The following is a 12,391-nucleotide window of genomic DNA, read 5'->3' as shown; positions in this document are numbered from 1 at the left end:
TATTATGTCGTTTAGATTTTGTTTCACAATCGATTAAAAAGGACTATGGATTAAAGCATTTAATGTCAATGGCCATTCTAAGCTGAAAGTCCCTGCTCTCGTCAGATCGCAGAAGTTACACAGCTTAAGGCCTCGCTAGTACCAGTGTGGGAGAATGTCTGGGAATCCGTGGTGCGGTTGACTTTTTATTATGTTGTTTAGATTTTGTTTCACAATAGATTAAATAGGACTATGGATTAAAGCATTTAACATCAATGGCCATTCTAAGCTGAATGTGCCTGCTCTCGTCAGATCGCAGAAGTTACACAGCTTAAGGCCTCGCTAGTACCAGTGTGGGAGACTGTCTGGGAATCCGTGGTGCGGTCTAATTTTTATTATGTCGTTTAGATTTTGTTTCACAATCGATTAAAAAGGACTATGGATTAAAACATTTAATGTCAATGGCCATTCTAAGCTGAATGTCCCTGCTCTCGTCAGATCGCAGAAGTTACACAGCTTAAGGCCTCGCTAGTACCAGTGTGGGAGACTGTCTGGGAATCCGTGGTGCGGTTGACTTTCTTTTATGTTGTTTAGATTTTGTTTCACAATAGATTAAATAGGACTATGGATTAAGGCTTTTAATGTCAATGGCCATTCTAAGCTGAATGTGCCTGCTCTCGTCAGATCGCAGAAGTTACACAGCTTAAGGCCTCGCTAGTACCAGTGTGGGAGACTGTTTGGGAATCCGTGGTGCGGTTGACTTTTTATTATGTCGTTTAGATTTTGTTTCACAATCGATTAAAAAGGACTATGGATTAAAGCATTTAATGTCAATGGCCATTCTAAGCTGGATGTGCCTGCTCTCGGTAGATCGCAGAAGTTACACAGCTTAACGCCTCGCTAGTACCAGTGTGGGAGACTGTCTGGGAATCCGTGGTGCGGTTGACTTTTTATTATGTCGTTTAGATTTTGTTTCACAATAGATTAAATAGGACTATGGATTAAAGCATTTAACGTCAATGGCCATTCTAAGCTGAATGTGCCTGCTCTAGTCAGATCGCAGAAGTTACACAGCTTAAGGCCTCGCTAGAACCAGTGTGGGAGACTGTCTGGGAATCCGTGGTGCGGTTGACTTTTTATTATGTCGTTTAGATTTTGTTTCACAATCGATTAAAAAGGACTATGGATTAAAGCATTTTATGTCAATGGCCATTCTAAGCTGAAAGTCCCTGCTCTCGTCAGATCGCAGAAGTTACACAGCTTAAGGCCTCGCTAGTACCAGTGTGGGAGAATGTCTGGGAATCCGTGGTGCGGTTGACTTTTTATTATGTTGTTTAGATTTTGTTTCACAATAGATTAAATAGGACTATGGATTAAAGCATTTAACATCAATGGCCATTCTAAGCTGAATGTGCCTGTTCTCGTCAGATCGCAGAAGTTACACAGCTTAAGACCTCGCTAGTACCAGTGTGGGAGACTGTCTGGGAATTCGTGGTGCGGTCTAATTTTTATTATGTCGTTTAGATTTTGTTTCACAATCGATTAAAAAGGACTATGGATTAAAGCATTTAATGTCAATGGCCATTCTAAGCTGAATGTCCCTGCTCTCGTCAGATCGCAGAAGTTACACAGCTTAAGGCCTCGCTTGTGCCAGTGTGGGAGACTGTCTGGGAATCCGTGGTGCGGTTGACTTTTTATTATGTCGTTTAGATTTTGTTTCACAATCGATTAAAAAGGACTATGGATTAAAGCATTTAATGTCAATGGCCATTCTAAGCTGAATGTGCCAGCTCTCGTCAGATCGCAGAAGTTACACAGCTTAAGGCCTCGCTTGTACCAGTGTGGGAGACTGTCTGGGAATCCGTGGTGCGGTTGACTTTTTATTATGTCGTTTAGATTTTGTTTCACAATCGATTAAAAAGGACTATGGATTAAAGCATTTAATGTCAATGGCCATTCTAAGCTGAATGTCCCTGCTCTCGTCAGATCGCAGGAGTTACACAGCTTAAGGCCTCGCTAGTACCAGAGTGGGAGACTGTCTGGGAATCCGTGGTGCGGTTGACTTTTTATTATGTCGTTTAGATTTTGTTTCACAATCGATTAAAAAGGACTATGGATTAAAGCATTTAATGTCAATGGCCATTCTAAGCTGAATGTGCCTGCTCTCGTCAGATCGCAGAAGTTACACAGCTTAAGGCCTCGCTAGTACCAGTGTGGGAGACTGTCTGGGAATCCGTGGTGCGGTTGACTTTTTATTATGTCGTTTAGATTTTGTTTCACAATAGATTAAATAGGACTATGGATTAAAGCATTTAACATCAATGGCCATTCTAAGCTGAATGTGCCTGCTCTCGTCAGATCGCAGAAGTTACACAGCTTAAGGCCTCGCTAGTACCAGTGTGGGAGACTGTCTGGGAATCCGTGGTGCGGTCTAATTTTTATTATGTCGTTTAGATTTTGTTTCACAATCGATTGAAAAGGACTATGGATTAAAGCATTTAATGTCAATGGCCATTCTAAGCTGAATGTCCCTGCTCTCGTCAGATCGCAGAAGTTATACAGCTTAAGGCCTCGCTTGTACCAGTGTGGGAGACTGTCTGGGAATCCGTGGTGCGGTTGACTTTTTATTATGTCGTTTAGATTTTGTTTCACAATCGATTAAAAAGGACTATGGATTAAAGCATTTAATGTCAATGGCCATTCTAAGCTGAATGTGCCTGCTCTCGTCAGATCGCAGAAATTACACAGCTTAAGGCCTCGCTAGTACCAGTGTGGGAGACTGTCTGGGAATCCGTGGTGCGGTTGACTTTTTATTATTTCGTTTAGATTTTGTGTCACAATCGATTAAAAAGGACTATGTATTAAAGCATTTAATGTCAATGGCCATTCTCAGCTGAATGTGCCTGCTCTCGTCAGATCGCAGAAGTTACACAGCTTAAGGCCTCGCTAGTACCAGTGTGGGAGACTGTCTGGGAATCCGGGGTGCGATTGACTTTTTATTATGTCGTTTAGATTTTGTTTCACAATAGATTAAATAGGACTATGGATTAAAGCATTTCACGTCAATGGCCATTCTAAGCTGAATGTGCCTGCTCTCGTCAGAACGCAGAAGGTACACAGCTTAAAGCCTCGCTAGTACCAGTGTGGGAGACTGTCTGGGAATCCGTGGTGCGGTTGCATTTTTATTATGTCGTTTAGATTTTGTTTCACAATCGATTAAAAAGGACTATGGATTAAAGCATTTAATGGCATTTGCCATTCTAAGCTGAAAGTCCCTGCTCTCGTCAGATCGCAGAAGTTACACAGCTTAAGGCCTCGCTAGTACCAGTGTGGGAGACTGTCTGGGAATCCGTGGTGCGGTTGACTTTTTATTATGTTGTTTAGATTTTGTTTCACAATAGATTAAATAGGACTATGGATTAAGGTTTTTAATGTCAATGGCCATTCTAAGCTGAATGTGCCTGCTCTCGTCAGATCGCAGAAGTTACACAGCTTAAGGCCTCGCTAGTACCAATGTGGGAGACTGTCTGGGAATCCGTGGTGCGGTTGACTTTTTATTATGTCGTTTAGATTTTGTTTCACAATAGATTAAATAGGACTATGGATTAAAGCATTTAACGTCAATGGCCATTCTAAGCTGAATGTGCCTGCTCTCGTCAGATCGCAGAAGTTACACAGCTTAAGGCCTCGCTAGTACCAGTGTGGGAGACTGTCTGGGAATCCGTGGTGCGGTTGAATTTTTATTATGTCGTTTAGATTTTGTTTCACAATCGATTAAAAAGGACTATGGATTAAAGCATTTAATGTCAATGGCCATTCTAAGCTGAAAGTCCCTGCTCTCGTCAGATCGCAGAAGTTACACAGCTTAAGGCCTCGCTAGTACCAGTGTGGGAGACTGTCTGGGAATCCGTGGTGCGGTTGACTTTTTATTATGTTGTTTAGATTTTGTTTCACAATAGATTAAATAGGACTATGGATTAAGGCTTTTAATGTCAATGGCCATTCTAAGCTGAATGTGCCTGCTCTCGTCAGATCGCAGAAGTTACACAGCTTAAGGCCTCGCTAGTACAAGTGTGGGAGACTGTCTGGGAATCCGTGGTGCGGTTGACTTTTTATTATGTCGTTTAGATTTTGTTTCACAATCGATTAAAAAGGACTATGGATTAAAGCATTTAATGTCAATGGCCATTCTAAGCTGGATGTGCCTGCTCTCGTTAGATCACAGTAGTTACACAGCTTAACGCCTCGCTAGTACCAGTGTGGGAGACTGTCTGGGAATCCGTGGTGCAGTTGACTTTTTATTATGTCGTTTAGATTTTGTTTCACAATAGATTAAATAGGACTATGGATTAAAGCATTTAACGTCAATGGCCATTCTAAGCTGAATGTGCCTGCTCTAGTCAGATCGCAGAAGTTACACAGCTTAAGGCCTCGCTAGTACCAGTGTGGGAGACTGTCTGGGAATCCGTGGTGCGGTTGACTTTTTATTATGTCGTTTAGATTTTGTTTCACAATCGATTAAAAAGGACTATGGATTAAAGCATTTAATGTCAATGGCCATTCTAAGCTGAAAGTCCCTGCTCTCGTCAGATCGCAGAAGTTACACAGCTTAAGGCCTCGCTAGTACCAGTGTGGGAGAATGTCTGGGAATCCGTGGTGCGGTTGACTTTTTATTATGTTGTTTAGATTTTGTTTCACAATAGATTAAATAGGACTATGGATTAAAGCATTTAACATCAATGGCCATTCTAAGCTGAATGTGCCTGCTCTCGTCAGATCGCAGAAGTTACACAGCTTAAGGCCTCGCTAGTACCAGTGTGGGAGACTGTCTGGGAATCCGTGGTGCGGTCTAATTTTTATTATGTCGTTTAGATTTTGTTTCACAATCGATTAAAAAGGACTATGGATTAAAACATTTAATGTCAATGGCCATTCTAAGCTGAATGTCCCTGCTCTCGTCAGATCGCAGAAGCTACACAGCTTAAGGCCTCGCTTGTGCCAGTGTGGGAGACTGTCTGGGAATCCGTGGTGCGGTTGACTTTTTATTATGTCGTTTAGATTTTGTTTCACAATCGATTAAAAAGGACTATGGATTAAAGCATTTAATGTCAATGGCCATTCTAAGCTGAATGTGCCTGCTCTCGTCAGATCGCAGAAGTTACACAGCTTAAGGCCTCGCTAGTACCAGTGTGGGAGACTGTCTGGGAATCCGTGGTGCGGTTGACTTTTTATTATGTCGTTTAGATTTTGTTTCACAATCGATTAAATAGGACTATGGATTAAAGCATTTAATGTCAATGGCCATTCTAAGCTGAATGTCCCTGCTCTCGTCAGATCGCAGAAGTTACACAGCTTAAGGCCTCGCTTGTACCAGTGTGGGAGACTGTCTGGGAATCCGTGGTGCGGTTGACTTTTTATTATGTCGTTTAGATTTTGTTTCACAATCGATTAAAAAGGACTATGGATTAAAGCATTTAATGTCAATGGCCATTCTGAGCTGAATGTGCCTGCTCTCGTCAGATCGCAGAAGTTACACAGCTTAAGGCCTCGCTAGTACCAGTGTGGGAGACTGTCTGGGAATCCGTGGTGCGGTTGACTTTTTATTATGTCGTTTAGATTTTGTTTCACAATAGATTAAATAGGACTATGGATTAAAGCATTTAACGTCAATGGCCATTCTAAGCTGAATGTGCCTGCTCTCGTCAGAACGCAGAAGTTACACAGCTTAAGGCCTCGCTAGTACCAGTGTGGTAGACTGTCTGGGAATCCGTGGTGCGGTTGAATTTTTATTATGTCGTTTAGATTTTGTTTCACAATCGATTAAAAAGGACTATGGATTAAAGCATTTAATGTCAATGGCCATTCTAAGCTGAATGTCCCTGCTCTCGTCAGATCGCAGAAGTTACACAGCTTAAGGCCTCGCTAGTACCATTGTGGGAGACTGTCTGGGAATCCGTGGTGCGGTTGACTTTTTATTATGTCGTTTAGATTTTGTTTCATAATCGATTAAAAAGGACTATGGATTAAATCATTTAATGTCAATGGCTATTCTAAGCTGGATGTGCCTGCTCTCGTCAGATCGCAGAAGTTACACAGCTTAAGGCCTCGCTAGTACCTGTGTGGGAGACTGTCTGGGAATCCGTGGTGCGGTTGACTTTTTATTATGTCGTTTAGATTTTGTTTCACAATCGATTAAAAAGGACTATGGATTAAAGCATTTAATGTCAATGGCCATTCTAAGCTGAAAGTCCCTGCTCTCGTCAGATCGCAGAAGTTACACAGCTTAAGGCCTCGCTAGTACCAGTGTGGGAGAATGTCTGGGAATCCGTGGTGCGGTTGACTTTTTATTATGTTGTTTAGATTTTGTTTCACAATAGATTAAATAGGACTATGGATTAAAGCATTTAACATCAATGGCCATTCTAAGCTGAATGTGCCTGTTCTCGTCAGATCGCAGAAGTTACACAGCTTAAGGCCTCGCTAGTACCAGTGTGGGAGACTGTCTGGGAATCCGTGGTGCGGTCTAATTTTTATTATGTCGTTTAGATTTTGTTTCACAATCGATTAAAAAGGACTATGGATTAAAGCATTTAATGTCAATGGCCATTCTAAGCTGAATATCCCTGCTCTCGTCAGATCGCAGAAGTTACACAGCTTAAGGCCTCGCTTGTGCCAGTGTGGGAGACTGTCTGGGAATCCGTGGTGCGGTTGACTTTTTATTATGTCGTTTAGATTTTGTTTCACAATCGATTAAAAAGGACTATGGATTAAAGCATTTAATTTCAATGGCCATTCTAAGCTGAATGTGCCTGCTCTCGTCAGATCGCAGAAGTTACACAGCTTAAGGCCTCGCTAGTACCAGTGTGGGAGACTGTCTGGGAATCCGTGGTGCGGTTGACTTTTTATTATGTCGTTTAGATTTTGTTTCACAATCGATTAAATAGGACTATGGATTAAAGCATTTAATGTCAATGGCCATTCTAAGCTGGATGTGCCTGCTCTCGTTAGATCGCAGAAGTTACACAGCTTAACGCCTCGCTAGTACCAGTGTGGGAGACTGTCTGGGAATCCGTGGTGCGGTTGACTTTTTATTATGTCGTTTAGATTTTGTTTCACAATAGATTAAATAGGACTATGGATTAAAGCATTTAACGTCAATGGCCATTCTAAGCTGAATGTGCCTGCTCTAGTCAGATCGCAGAAGTTACACAGCTTAAGGCCTCGCTAGTACCAGTGTGGGAGACTGTCTGGGAATCCGTGGTGCGGTTGACTATTTATTATGTCGTTTAGATTTTGTTTCACAATAGATTAAATAGGACTATGGATTAAAGCATTTAACGTCAATGGCCATTCTAAGCTGAATGTCCCTGCTCTCGTCAGATCGCAGAAGTTACACAGCTTAAGGCCTCGCTTGTGCCAGTGTGGGAGACTGTCTGGGAATCCGTGGTGCGGTCTAATTTTTATTATGTCGTTTAGATTTTGTTTCACAATCGATTAAAAAGGACTATGGATTAAAGCATTTAATGTCAATGGCCATTCTAAGCTGAATGTCCCTGCTCTCGTCAGATCGCAGAAGTTACACAGCTTAAGGCCTCGCTTGTGCCAGTGTGGGAGACTGTCTGGGAATCCGTGGTGCGGTTGACTTTTCATTATGTCGTTTAGATTTTGTTTCACAATCGATTAAAAAGGACTATGGATTAAAGCATTTAATGTCAATGGCCATTCTAAGCTGAATGTGCCTGCTCTCGTCAGATCGCAGAAGTTACACAGCTTAAGGCCTCGCTAGTACCAGTGTGGGAGACTGTCTGGGAATCCGTGGTGCGGTTGACTTTTTATTATGTCGTTTAGATTTTGTTTCACAATCGATTAAATAGGACTATGGATTAAAGCATTTAATGTCAATGGCCATTCTAAGCTGAATGTCCCTGCTCTTGTCAGATCGCAGAAGTTACACAGCTTAAGGCCTCGCTTGTACCAGTGTGGGAGACTGTCTGGGAATCCGTGGTGCGGTTGACTTTTTATTATGTCGTTTAGATTTTGTTTCACAATCGATTAAAAAGGACTATGGATTAAAGCATTTAATGTCAATTGCCATTCTAAGCTGAATGTGCCTGCTCTCGTCAGATCGCAGAAGTTACACAGCTTAAGGCCTCGCTAGTACCAGTGTGGGAGACTGTCTGGGAATCCGTGGTGCGGTTGACTTTTTATTATGTCGTTTAGATTTTGTTTCACAATAGATTAAATAGGACTATGGATTAAAGCATTTAACGTCAATGGCCATTCTAAGCTGAATGTGCCTGCTCTCGTCAGAACGCAGAAGTTACACAGCTTAAGGCCTCGCTAGTACCAGTGTGGTAGACTGTCTGGGAATCCGTGGTGCGGTTGAATTTTTATTATGTCGTTTAGATTTTGTTTCACAATCGATTAAAAAGGACTATGGATTAAAGCATTTAATGTCAATGGCCATTCTAAGCTGAATGTCCCTGCTCTCGTCAGATCGCAGAAGTTACACAGCTTAAGGCCTCGCTAGTACCAGTGTGGGAGACTGTCTGGGAATCCGTGGTGCGGTTGACTTTTTATTATGTCGTTTAGATTTTGTTTCATAATCGATTAAAAAGGACTATGGATTAAATCATTTAATGTCAATGGCTATTCTAAGCTGGATGTGCCTGCTCTCGTCAGATCGCAGAAGTTACACAGCTTAAGGCCTCGCTAGTACCTGTGTGGGAGACTGTCTGGGAATCCGTGGTGCAGTTGACTTTTTATTATGTCGTTTAGATTTTGTTTCACAATCGATTAAAAAGGACTATGGATTAAAACATTTAATGTCAATGGCCATTCTAAGCTGGATGTGCCTGCTCTCGTTAGATCGCAGAAGTTACACAGCTTAACGCCTCGCTAGTAACAGTGTGGGAGACTGTCTGGGAATCCGTGGTGCGGTTGACTTTTTATTATGTCGTTTAGATTTTGTTTCACAATAGATTAAATAGGACTATGGATTAAAGCATTTAACGTCAATGGCCATTCTAAGCTGAATGTGCCTGCTCTAGTCAGATCGCAGAAGTTACACAGCTTAAGGCCTCGCTAGTACCAGTGTGGGAGACTGTCTGGGAAACCGTGGTGCGGTTGACTTTTTATTATGTCGTTTAGATTTTGTTTCACAATCGATTAAAAAGGACTATGGATTAAAGCATTTAATGTCAATGGCCATTCTAAGCTGAAAGTCCCTGCTCTCGTCAGATCGCAGAAGTTACACAGCTTAAGGCCTCGCTAGTACCAGTGTGGGAGAATGTCTGGGAATCCATGGTGCGGTTGAGTTTTTATTATGTTGTTTAGATTTTGTTTCACAATAGATTAAATAGGACTATGGATTAAAGCATTTAACATCAATGGCCATTCTAAGCTGAATGTGCCTGCTCTCGTCAGATCGCAGAAGTTACACAGTTTAAGGCCTCGCTAGTACCAGTGTGGGAGACTGTCTGGGAATCCGTGGTGCGGTCTAATTTTTATTATGTCGTTTAGATTTTGTTTCACAATCGATTAAAAAGGACTATGGATTAAAGCATTTAATGTCAATGGCCATTCTAAGCTGAATGTCCCTGCTCTCGTCAGATCGCAGAAGTTACACAGCTTAAGGCCTCGCTTGTGCCAGTGTGGGAGACTGTCTGGGAATCCGTGGTGCGGTTGACTTTTTATTATGTCGTTTAGATTTTGTTTCACAATCGATTAAAAAGGACTATGGATTAAAGCATTTAATGTCAATGGCCATTCTAAGCTGAATGTGCCTGCTCTCGTCAGATCGCAGAAGTTACACAGCTTAAGGCCTCGCTAGTACCAGTGTGGGAGACTGTCTGGGAATCCGTGGTGCGGTTGACTTTTTATTATGTCGTTTAGATTTTGTTTCACAATCGATTAAATAGGACTATGGATTAAAGCATTTTATCTCAATGGCCATTCTAAGCTGAATGTCCCTGCTCTCGTCAGATCGCAGAAGTTACACAGCTTAAGGCCTCGCTTGTACCAGTGTGGGAGACTGTCTGGGAATCCGTGGTGCGGTTGACTTTTTATTATGTCGTTTAGATTTTGTTTCACAATCGATTAAAAAGGACTATGGATTAAAGCATTTAATGTCAATTGCCATTCTAAGCTGAATGTGCCTGCTCTCGTCAGGTCGCAGAAGTTACACAGCTTAAGGCCTCGCTAGTACCAGTGTGGGAGACTGTCTGGGAATCCGTGGTGCGGTTGACTTTTTATTATGTCGTTTAGATTTTGTTTCACAATAGATTAAATAGGACTATGGATTAAAGCATTTAACGTCAATGGCCATTCTAAGCTGAATGTGCCTGCTCTCGTCAGAACGCAGAAGTTACACAGCTTAATGCCTCGCTAGCACCAGTGTGGTAGACTGTCTGGGAATCCGTGGTGCGGTTGAATTTTTATTATGTAGTTTAGATTTTGTTTCACAATCGATTAAAAAGGACTATGGATTAAAGCCTTTAATGTCAATGGCCATTCTAAGCTGAATGTCCCTGCTCTCGTCAGATCGCAGAAGTTACACAGCTTAAGGCCTCGCTAGTACCAGTGTGGGAGACTGTCTGGGAATCCGTGGTGCGGTTGACTTTTTATTATGTCGTTTAGATTTTGTTTCATAATCGATTAAAAAGGACTATGGATTAAATCATTTAATGTCAATGGCTATTCTAAGCTGGATGTGCCTGCTCTCGTCAGATCGCAGAAGTTACACAGCTTAAGGCCTCGCTAGTACCTGTGTGGGAGACTGTCTGGGAATCCGTGGTGCGGTTGACTTTCTATTATGTCGTTTAGATTTTGTTTCACAATCGATTAAAAAGGACTATGGATTAAAACATTTAATATCAATGGCCATTCTAAGCTGGATGTGCCTGCTCTCGTTAGATCGCAGAAGTTACACAGCTTAATGCCTCGCTAGTACCAGTGTGGGAGACTGTCTGGGAATCCGTGGTGCGGTTGACTTTTTATTATGTCGTTTAGATTTTGTTTCACAATCGATTAAAAAGGACTATGGATTAAAGCATTTAATGTCAATGGCCATTCTAAGCTGAATGTCCCTGCTCTCGTCAGATCGCAGGAGTTACACAGCTTAAGGCCTCGCTAGTACCAGAGTGGGAGACTGTCTGGGAATCCGTGGTGCGGTTGACTTTTTATTATGTCGTTTAGATTTTGTTTCACAATCGATTAAAAAGGACTATGGATTAAAGCATTTAATGTCAATGGCCATTCTAAGCTGAATGTGCCTGCTCTCGTCAGATCGCAGAAGTTACACAGCTTAAGGCCTCGCTAGTACCAGTGTGGGAGACTGTATGGGAATCCGTGGTGCGGTTGCCTTTTTATTATGTTGTTTAGATTTTGTTTCACAATAGATTAAATAGGACTATGGATTAAGGCTTTTAATGTCAATGGCCATTCTAAGCTGAATGTGCCTGCTCTCGTCAGATCGCAGAAGTTACACAGCTTAAGGCCTCGCTAGTACCAGTGTGGGAGACTGTCTGGGAATCCGTGGTGCGGTTGACTTTTTATTATGTCGTTTAGATTTTGTTTCACAATAGATTAAATAGGACTATGGATTAAAGCATTTAATGTCAATGGCCATTCTAAGCTGAATGTCCCTGCTCTCGTCAGATCGCAGAAGTTACACAGCTTAAGGCCTCGCTAGTACCAGTGTGGGAGACTGTCTGGGAATCCGTGGTGCGGTTGACTTTTTATTATGTTGTTTAGATTTTGTTTCACAATAGATTAAATAGGACTATGGATTAAGGCTTTTAATGTCAATGGCCATTCTAAGCTGAATGTGCCTGCTCTCGTCAGATCGCAGAAGTTACACAGCTTAAGGCCTCGCTAGTACCAGGGTGGGAGACTGTCTGGGGATCCGTGGTGCGGTTGACTTTTTATTATGTTGTTTAGATTTTGTTTCACAATCGATTAAAAAGGACTATGGATTAAAGCATTTGATGTCAATGGCCATTCTAAGCTGGATGTGCCTGCTCTCGTTAGATCGCAGAAGTTACACAGCTTAACGCCTCGCTAGTACCATTGTGGGAGACTGTCTGGGAATCCGTGGTGCGGTTGCCTTTTTATTATGTCGTTTAGATTTTGTTTCACAATCGATTAAAAAGGACTATGGATTAAAGCATTTAATGTCAATGGCCATTCTAAGCTGAATGTCCCTGCTCTCATCAGATCGCAGAAGTTACACAGCTTAAGGCCTCGCTAGTACCAGTGTGGGAGACTGTCTGGGAATCCGTGGTGCGGTTGACTTTTTATTATGTAGTTTAGATTTTGTTTCACAATCGATTAAAAAGGACTATGGATTAAAGCATTTAATGTCAATGGCCATTCTAAGCTGAATGTGCCTCCTCTCGTCAGATCGCAGAAG

General features: G+C 42.0%; 53 pseudogenes; all 53 read left to right on the top strand.

Annotated features, from left to right (window-relative positions):
- The first annotated feature begins 64 nt into the window (after positions 1–64).
- LOC142669970 (5S ribosomal RNA) lies at positions 65–183 on the top strand (annotated as a pseudogene).
- Positions 184–250: 67 nt separating this feature from the next.
- Positions 251–369, top strand: LOC142698025 (5S ribosomal RNA; annotated as a pseudogene).
- A 67-nt stretch (positions 370–436) lies between these two features.
- Positions 437–555, top strand: LOC142725787 (5S ribosomal RNA; annotated as a pseudogene).
- Positions 556–622: 67 nt separating this feature from the next.
- LOC142720329 (5S ribosomal RNA) lies at positions 623–741 on the top strand (annotated as a pseudogene).
- A 439-nt stretch (positions 742–1,180) lies between these two features.
- Positions 1,181–1,299, top strand: LOC142669959 (5S ribosomal RNA; annotated as a pseudogene).
- Positions 1,300–1,552: 253 nt separating this feature from the next.
- Positions 1,553–1,671, top strand: LOC142689392 (5S ribosomal RNA; annotated as a pseudogene).
- Positions 1,672–1,738: 67 nt separating this feature from the next.
- Positions 1,739–1,857, top strand: LOC142671097 (5S ribosomal RNA; annotated as a pseudogene).
- Positions 1,858–1,924: 67 nt separating this feature from the next.
- On the top strand, positions 1,925–2,043 carry LOC142736075 (5S ribosomal RNA; annotated as a pseudogene).
- Positions 2,044–2,110: 67 nt separating this feature from the next.
- On the top strand, positions 2,111–2,229 carry LOC142665794 (5S ribosomal RNA; annotated as a pseudogene).
- A 67-nt stretch (positions 2,230–2,296) lies between these two features.
- On the top strand, positions 2,297–2,415 carry LOC142698009 (5S ribosomal RNA; annotated as a pseudogene).
- A 67-nt stretch (positions 2,416–2,482) lies between these two features.
- On the top strand, positions 2,483–2,601 carry LOC142736729 (5S ribosomal RNA; annotated as a pseudogene).
- Positions 2,602–2,668: 67 nt separating this feature from the next.
- LOC142736961 (5S ribosomal RNA) lies at positions 2,669–2,787 on the top strand (annotated as a pseudogene).
- A 439-nt stretch (positions 2,788–3,226) lies between these two features.
- Positions 3,227–3,345, top strand: LOC142665654 (5S ribosomal RNA; annotated as a pseudogene).
- A 67-nt stretch (positions 3,346–3,412) lies between these two features.
- On the top strand, positions 3,413–3,531 carry LOC142725240 (5S ribosomal RNA; annotated as a pseudogene).
- A 67-nt stretch (positions 3,532–3,598) lies between these two features.
- Positions 3,599–3,717, top strand: LOC142736504 (5S ribosomal RNA; annotated as a pseudogene).
- Positions 3,718–3,784: 67 nt separating this feature from the next.
- Positions 3,785–3,903, top strand: LOC142716234 (5S ribosomal RNA; annotated as a pseudogene).
- Positions 3,904–3,970: 67 nt separating this feature from the next.
- LOC142736200 (5S ribosomal RNA) lies at positions 3,971–4,089 on the top strand (annotated as a pseudogene).
- Positions 4,090–4,342: 253 nt separating this feature from the next.
- Positions 4,343–4,461, top strand: LOC142737998 (5S ribosomal RNA; annotated as a pseudogene).
- Positions 4,462–4,528: 67 nt separating this feature from the next.
- LOC142669947 (5S ribosomal RNA) lies at positions 4,529–4,647 on the top strand (annotated as a pseudogene).
- A 67-nt stretch (positions 4,648–4,714) lies between these two features.
- Positions 4,715–4,833, top strand: LOC142697999 (5S ribosomal RNA; annotated as a pseudogene).
- A 67-nt stretch (positions 4,834–4,900) lies between these two features.
- Positions 4,901–5,019, top strand: LOC142696631 (5S ribosomal RNA; annotated as a pseudogene).
- A 67-nt stretch (positions 5,020–5,086) lies between these two features.
- LOC142665732 (5S ribosomal RNA) lies at positions 5,087–5,205 on the top strand (annotated as a pseudogene).
- A 67-nt stretch (positions 5,206–5,272) lies between these two features.
- Positions 5,273–5,391, top strand: LOC142736738 (5S ribosomal RNA; annotated as a pseudogene).
- A 67-nt stretch (positions 5,392–5,458) lies between these two features.
- LOC142716212 (5S ribosomal RNA) lies at positions 5,459–5,577 on the top strand (annotated as a pseudogene).
- Positions 5,578–5,644: 67 nt separating this feature from the next.
- Positions 5,645–5,763, top strand: LOC142738432 (5S ribosomal RNA; annotated as a pseudogene).
- A 67-nt stretch (positions 5,764–5,830) lies between these two features.
- On the top strand, positions 5,831–5,949 carry LOC142732001 (5S ribosomal RNA; annotated as a pseudogene).
- A 67-nt stretch (positions 5,950–6,016) lies between these two features.
- On the top strand, positions 6,017–6,135 carry LOC142735564 (5S ribosomal RNA; annotated as a pseudogene).
- A 67-nt stretch (positions 6,136–6,202) lies between these two features.
- On the top strand, positions 6,203–6,321 carry LOC142669936 (5S ribosomal RNA; annotated as a pseudogene).
- Positions 6,322–6,388: 67 nt separating this feature from the next.
- LOC142710394 (5S ribosomal RNA) lies at positions 6,389–6,507 on the top strand (annotated as a pseudogene).
- A 67-nt stretch (positions 6,508–6,574) lies between these two features.
- Positions 6,575–6,693, top strand: LOC142691240 (5S ribosomal RNA; annotated as a pseudogene).
- Positions 6,694–6,760: 67 nt separating this feature from the next.
- On the top strand, positions 6,761–6,879 carry LOC142735695 (5S ribosomal RNA; annotated as a pseudogene).
- Positions 6,880–6,946: 67 nt separating this feature from the next.
- LOC142682025 (5S ribosomal RNA) lies at positions 6,947–7,065 on the top strand (annotated as a pseudogene).
- Positions 7,066–7,132: 67 nt separating this feature from the next.
- LOC142737997 (5S ribosomal RNA) lies at positions 7,133–7,251 on the top strand (annotated as a pseudogene).
- A 253-nt stretch (positions 7,252–7,504) lies between these two features.
- Positions 7,505–7,623, top strand: LOC142689381 (5S ribosomal RNA; annotated as a pseudogene).
- Positions 7,624–7,690: 67 nt separating this feature from the next.
- Positions 7,691–7,809, top strand: LOC142665676 (5S ribosomal RNA; annotated as a pseudogene).
- Positions 7,810–7,876: 67 nt separating this feature from the next.
- LOC142685207 (5S ribosomal RNA) lies at positions 7,877–7,995 on the top strand (annotated as a pseudogene).
- Positions 7,996–8,062: 67 nt separating this feature from the next.
- Positions 8,063–8,181, top strand: LOC142733877 (5S ribosomal RNA; annotated as a pseudogene).
- Positions 8,182–8,248: 67 nt separating this feature from the next.
- Positions 8,249–8,367, top strand: LOC142738431 (5S ribosomal RNA; annotated as a pseudogene).
- Positions 8,368–8,434: 67 nt separating this feature from the next.
- LOC142725776 (5S ribosomal RNA) lies at positions 8,435–8,553 on the top strand (annotated as a pseudogene).
- A 67-nt stretch (positions 8,554–8,620) lies between these two features.
- On the top strand, positions 8,621–8,739 carry LOC142735704 (5S ribosomal RNA; annotated as a pseudogene).
- A 253-nt stretch (positions 8,740–8,992) lies between these two features.
- Positions 8,993–9,111, top strand: LOC142738256 (5S ribosomal RNA; annotated as a pseudogene).
- Positions 9,112–9,550: 439 nt separating this feature from the next.
- On the top strand, positions 9,551–9,669 carry LOC142689370 (5S ribosomal RNA; annotated as a pseudogene).
- Positions 9,670–9,736: 67 nt separating this feature from the next.
- On the top strand, positions 9,737–9,855 carry LOC142665609 (5S ribosomal RNA; annotated as a pseudogene).
- A 67-nt stretch (positions 9,856–9,922) lies between these two features.
- Positions 9,923–10,041, top strand: LOC142684467 (5S ribosomal RNA; annotated as a pseudogene).
- Positions 10,042–10,108: 67 nt separating this feature from the next.
- Positions 10,109–10,227, top strand: LOC142730953 (5S ribosomal RNA; annotated as a pseudogene).
- Positions 10,228–10,480: 253 nt separating this feature from the next.
- LOC142725765 (5S ribosomal RNA) lies at positions 10,481–10,599 on the top strand (annotated as a pseudogene).
- Positions 10,600–10,666: 67 nt separating this feature from the next.
- LOC142735563 (5S ribosomal RNA) lies at positions 10,667–10,785 on the top strand (annotated as a pseudogene).
- A 67-nt stretch (positions 10,786–10,852) lies between these two features.
- LOC142699156 (5S ribosomal RNA) lies at positions 10,853–10,971 on the top strand (annotated as a pseudogene).
- A 67-nt stretch (positions 10,972–11,038) lies between these two features.
- On the top strand, positions 11,039–11,157 carry LOC142736073 (5S ribosomal RNA; annotated as a pseudogene).
- Positions 11,158–11,224: 67 nt separating this feature from the next.
- LOC142699141 (5S ribosomal RNA) lies at positions 11,225–11,342 on the top strand (annotated as a pseudogene).
- A 68-nt stretch (positions 11,343–11,410) lies between these two features.
- LOC142665541 (5S ribosomal RNA) lies at positions 11,411–11,529 on the top strand (annotated as a pseudogene).
- Positions 11,530–11,596: 67 nt separating this feature from the next.
- Positions 11,597–11,715, top strand: LOC142725754 (5S ribosomal RNA; annotated as a pseudogene).
- Positions 11,716–12,155: 440 nt separating this feature from the next.
- On the top strand, positions 12,156–12,272 carry LOC142701150 (5S ribosomal RNA; annotated as a pseudogene).
- Positions 12,273–12,391: the final 119 nt, after the last annotated feature.

The sequence above is a fragment of the Rhinoderma darwinii genome, chromosome 1 (assembly GCF_050947455.1).
Source record: "Rhinoderma darwinii isolate aRhiDar2 chromosome 1, aRhiDar2.hap1, whole genome shotgun sequence".
Lineage (NCBI taxonomy): Eukaryota > Metazoa > Chordata > Amphibia > Anura > Rhinodermatidae > Rhinoderma > Rhinoderma darwinii.
This window is presented reverse-complemented; position numbering and strand designations above follow the sequence as displayed.